Here is a 5,756-nt window from a genome sequence, read left to right as displayed (position 1 = left end):
AGTTGGCAAATGGGTTGCGTTGGGTCGAACGAGTTATAGGTCAAAACGGGTTTGGGTCAGAATGAGTTTGGGCCAGAACGAGTCAATTAAAAAATGGTTGTTTTGGTTTGAGTCGGAATAGGTTAGGGTCGAACCGGGTTTCGAGTTCTTTTTTTTTGTGAACGAGAATAATGACGGAAACATTTTAGTGTTTTTAGAAATTTTGTATTTTATTAATATTTTAAGTTATTATTTTTCTTATTATTTTGTTTTTGTATTTTTTTGAGGGATTTTCTATTAAGATCAAAAACCTTCCAAAAAAAATATTAAAAAATAATAAAAAAATAACTCAAAATATAAATCATAAACAGAAAAAGTAAAAACACTAAAATGAATCCTACGTTGTCCTCGTTCCATAATAATAATAAAAAAAAGAAAAAGAAAAAAAAAACCCACCGAGAATCGAACCAAAACCAAAAAATCGACGAAAATGAAACTAAAAGCCAAAACGAACCACATCAATCGAAATCGAAAAAAACAATCAAAACGAATAAAGAATTCAAACCGAACAAAAACGAAACTGAAAAAACGGACAAAGATGAGTCCGGAATCGACCAAAAAGAAACCAAAACCCAACCCGTCACAGGTGAAAACTCGTGTTGGCTTGAAACCTGAACCGAACATGTTCCAATCTGAAACCTGTTCCGTTCCGAAACATATCTTGTACGAAAACCCGTTTCAATCCGAAACCTGTCACATTTCCTTATGGCACTAACCCACATCGACCCATTTCTTTGAACTTGCCGACCCATTTTGACCCGAAAATAAAATGATGAAATTTCAAATGACTCATTTGACCCATTTAGTTTTTACCTTTTACCCAAACCAACTTATTTAATTTTTAAAACAACTCAAATTGACCAATTTAAAAAGGTTTGAGTTAAGATTGCCGCCCATAATCATCTTTTGTACAAAGAACTACTTTGCATATATTTTTAAATAATCAAAGAGTTACTTAGACCGAATTATCTTTTAGACCTATGTTGAGATATATCTTGCAATATAGGTATGCATACGGTTAATTTACACACTTACGAACTTAAATATCTTCAGTAAATGTTATTTTGATGTTGTTTAGTATTTTTGCAGCTAAACAACTTAAACTCAAGATTTAAAAAGCTACGTTAGGAACAAATAATAAACATGTTGGCACGAGTAATCATCATGTTGAGCTTAGGCCAAATTTTACATCGTATGCTAGAGGTACGAAAACAATATGTCCACACATTAGTTTAGAAATCCAGAATTGTAGTTGAATTAAAAAAAAATTCAAGATTGCTACTACATATTACTTAGCTAATTAGTTTTCAAAAGTAAGCCTAACTTTAAATGAAAAGTTGAAATAAGTGAAAAGTTAAAATTAAAAAAGAGAAAAAAAGAAGATATGCGAGAAAAATTTGTGGTCATATAAAAAAAATAATAAAAAATTATAACTCAAAATATAATAAAATATTAAAAAATAAAAAAACAAAAGTGTTTCCCCTGACATTCACGTTCCAGAAAAAAACACAACGAAAAGACACAATGCCGAGATCAAAGACACAATGAAAAAATTAAAAAAAGACACAATTATAAATAATAAAACACAATAGATCGCAAAATATAACACAATTCTGAAAAAAAATATAACACAATGTTGAGTAATATAACACAATATCAAGAATAAAAGACACAGTGTCAAAGAAAAAAAGACACAATTAATCACGAAAATTAACAAAAAAACACAACGATAAATAAAAGACAAAATGATCTTTTTCCCTCAATATTGTGTCTTTTTATTTATTTATTTTTTTGAGAACGAGGTACGGTGAAAACATTTTTATGTTTTTATCTTTTTTATTAAATTTTGAGTTATGATTTTTGTTTATTTATTATTATTATTATTTTGTTTTTTATGGGTTCCGTGTAACTACAAATGTTTCTCATTTTAATCCTCTTTTATTGAATAACTTGACCCCAACTTTGATATGAGTTTCAATTTACTCATTTACACATGTAATAGAACATGAGACCGTAAGAAAACGAAAGAGACTTGCATATCTATTACATTGGATATGCCTTGTTCCAAAACTATCCAAGCAAGATCAATGATGAGGTCACACAATCGGTGAACAACTTTAAAAAATAAATAAATACGTTTATTTTTTAGAGTGAATTACAAATTCGGCCTCTAAAGTTTCTCTCATATAGCTTGTCTATTATAGCGAATTACTATCTAACTTTCGATTTTGGTTGCAATTTTAGCCACTAACAATATATATAGAAGTATATATTTATCATAGTTAAAAGCATAAAATTATACAAAAATTAGAATGGAAAGTAAAAAATTGTGTTTGGAAATCCCAACGAACGTTTTTCATGAAACTAATTGGTATACCTATTATCCATGGATATGCCCTCGTACTTGACGGGTAATAGAACCGTTACGTTACATCCGGACATGTTTATAACGACGGGAAATTTCATTGAGCTAATTATATGTGTCTCTTCCTTCGTCCAATACCCTAGCAACTTTGTCACCATTGTTCACAAACTCATTTTGTTTAGATAAATGTGTCTAGCTGAGATGGTTCATCATATCTATAACCCTCTACTCGCGACTTAATTTCCTTTCCCATTAGTTAGTGGTTTTAAATTTTTAATGCTCCTTTAATCATACTTGAATCAACTGATATCACTTGTCAAAAGCTTATTTCTCCAAACTAAGTGCAGCACTTAGTAATCCAACTAAGTTAGCGAACTCTCAAACTCATAGGGATTAACCAAAATGTCACAGCAATATTGTTACTATATATACAAGAAGCAATCTTGATATCTCCAACTTAGCAACATGCCAGCCCACTTTCCCTTGAACTATATCATATTTTTTGTACACGAAACAATTTAAGCCTTCTATTTAATTGTCTGAAAACTGAAAACTCCCATGACTTCTCACACGGTGAAACTCCGGTGACTTCCCACACGATGAATCGAGTATCCGAATACTCCGTCAAGCCGCTGCACGACCTCTCACACGATACTAATAAGAAACCCATATACCTCACACCCTATGAGCTCTTCATTCTCAACCTCAACTTTAGCCAAATGGGTCTCCTATTTTGCAAAACCACCACCTTATCAAGATTTCATCAAAACCGCTTTCTTGGACGCCCTTCTTCACTCTCTCTCCGTCACCCGCACTCTGTTTTACCCTCTCGCTGCCCGCTTACCACTCGAAAACAAGAGAATCCACCTTCATAAATCCACCATAACATATAATAATGGCCATACTTAAAAGTATTAGGATTCGTGAACCCAATTAAATAACCACTTTGCAAGGATAACTCGTATACCTAAGATGTAAGAATCACTTACCTTTTGCGCATAGGATCTACCAAAACTTTTTATGCTCCGCCGACTCATTAGCTTCCATACTTCAACATCCCTAGCAACTTTATTGCCAACATACGACATTTAGAATACGTATGTAAATTCGAATCAACCTAACATTGGTATTTTTTCACTATATCATCACTACGCACACTTATCCATCAATAAAGTTCAACATAGATCTTTGTCCTTAATTCAACCCGTATGACCCGTTAACGTAAATACTTGCATAAACTCATGTTAAAGTATTTTCAACTCTTGAACATACAACATGTAAATGAAACATGTAAATTTAAGCATTAGAAACTATTGTTTTATTGTTAAGTCATAGGTCTATAAAATCAACTTTAAATAGTTGCATACTATAAACTCCTCATAATCACCAATCTCACCTGAAGCCAACACCACACATTCTACCCACTCACCCTCATTCTCTACCCCACCACACACCTTCATATCCAACTTAGCAACATGTCAGCTCACTTTCCCTTGCACTATATTATATTCTTTGTACATGAAACAATTTAAGCCATCATCTATGTATTTGTCTGAAAACTGAAAACTCCTATGACTTCTCAAACAGTGAATCGAGTATTCGAAGACTTCATCAAGCCGCTGCACGACCTCTCACACAATACCAAGCAACCCATATACCTCACCCCCTATGAGCTCATCATTCTCAACCTCGACTACAACCAAAAGGGTCTCCTTTTTGCAAAACCACCACCTTATAAAGATTTCTCCACAACCGCTTTCTTGGAAGCACTTCGGCATTCTCTCTCCGCCACCCTCACTCATTTCTACCCTCTTGCTGCCCGCTTAGCCACTCGAAAACAAGATAACTCGCCTTCGTATGTCATCTACGTTGACCCTGAAAACAGCCCTGGAGTCAAGTTTGTTCATGCAACCGTAGATGTAACCATCTCGGACATTGTTAAGTCGACTGATGTACCCGCGGTTGTTCATTCTTTCTTCGACCTTAACGACGCTATTAACCATGATGGTCATAAACTCCCGTTTTTATCGATTCAGGTGACCGAGCTTATCGATGGAATCTTCATAGGTGGTTCCGTGAACCACTGCCTCGCCGATGGAACATCTTTTTGGCATTTCATGTCTGCTTGGAGTGAAGTATTCAGATCCAAATACGAAAATGGTTGTCCCATTATCTCGCGTCCTCCGTCGTTTAAACGGTGGATCCTTGAAGGATATGATCATATTCCAAATCTTCCGTTTACTCATCAAGATTAATTCATCCAACGATCCGAAAATAACGCACAATATAAAGAGAGATTCTTCCACTTCTCATCGGCTGCGATCTCCAAACTCAAAGCGAAAGCAAACTCCGAATGCAAACGGATATCGAGTTTACAAGCAGTTTCCGCACTTCTGTGGAGGTGTTTAACTCGAGTTCAGCAACAACCGCGCGATAGTAAAACCTTCTGTAAACTAACAATTAATAACCGGAGCAGGGTGAAACCACCTTTGTCGGATGATTATTTTGGTAGTTTCATGGAAGCAGTGATGGCAACAACAACGGTTGAGGATCTAATGACTCACGGGCTTGGATGGGCGGCTCTGAAGATCCATGAATCTGTGAGAAACCACGACTACGAAGCCGTGAAAAGGCGGCTTGAGTCATGGTATAGAAACCCGCAGGTATTCAAAACAAATGGAGTTCCACATTCGAACATTGTGTACATTGGGAGTTCGCCAAGGTTTGACATGTATGGGTGCGAATTTGGGTTGGGGAAGGTGGTTGCGGCTAGAAGTGGGTTGGGGAACAAATCCAACGGGGGAGTGACGATGTATCCTGGTCAGGAAGGAGGCGGGAGCATGGACGCAGAAGTTTGCTTGTTGCCGGAATACATGGTGGTTCTTGAATGTGATGAGGGGTTCATAAGTGCGCTAAAGAGTAACTAAGTAGTACCCCCAAGTATTATAATAAATTAATCTCGTGTTTAATTTGGATACCATAAGTTTGTATTTTAATTTGTAATCGTTTCGAATTTAATCTAACTATCTATATAATTGTCTACTATAAAATCATAAGTGTCACTCTCAGGTTGTTTCTTCCATTCTCTAAAGCCACCAGATTGCTTGATTTATAAATGGAGGCTTCTCATACATTTGACACGAATTCGCGGGTATGAGTCTCACCAAACCCGGATAGTCTTTAAATGAGTTATAACATCTCATTTATTTATAAAACAATTTCATAATCAAACAATAATTTTCGCGGGTCATGGGTCTCACCAAACCCGGATAACCCTTAAACGGGTTATAACATCTCATTTGTTTGTGAAATAAACCCTTAATCATCAAAGAATAATTTTCACGGGTTATGA

The 5,756-nt window shown here is 35.4% G+C and overlaps 1 pseudogene; it reads left to right on the top strand.

Annotated features, from left to right (window-relative positions):
• Window positions 1-3,954: 3,954 nt before the first annotated feature.
• LOC143552517 (putative acetyltransferase At3g50280) lies at window positions 3,955-5,400 on the top strand (annotated as a pseudogene).
• The last annotated feature ends 356 nt before the right edge of the window (window positions 5,401-5,756 follow it).

This window comes from Bidens hawaiensis, unplaced genomic scaffold (genome assembly GCF_021521415.1).
Source record: "Bidens hawaiensis isolate Kalapana, Puna unplaced genomic scaffold, B.hawaiensis_p1.1 tig00016940_1, whole genome shotgun sequence".
Lineage (NCBI taxonomy): Eukaryota > Viridiplantae > Streptophyta > Magnoliopsida > Asterales > Asteraceae > Bidens > Bidens hawaiensis.
This window is presented reverse-complemented; position numbering and strand designations above follow the sequence as displayed.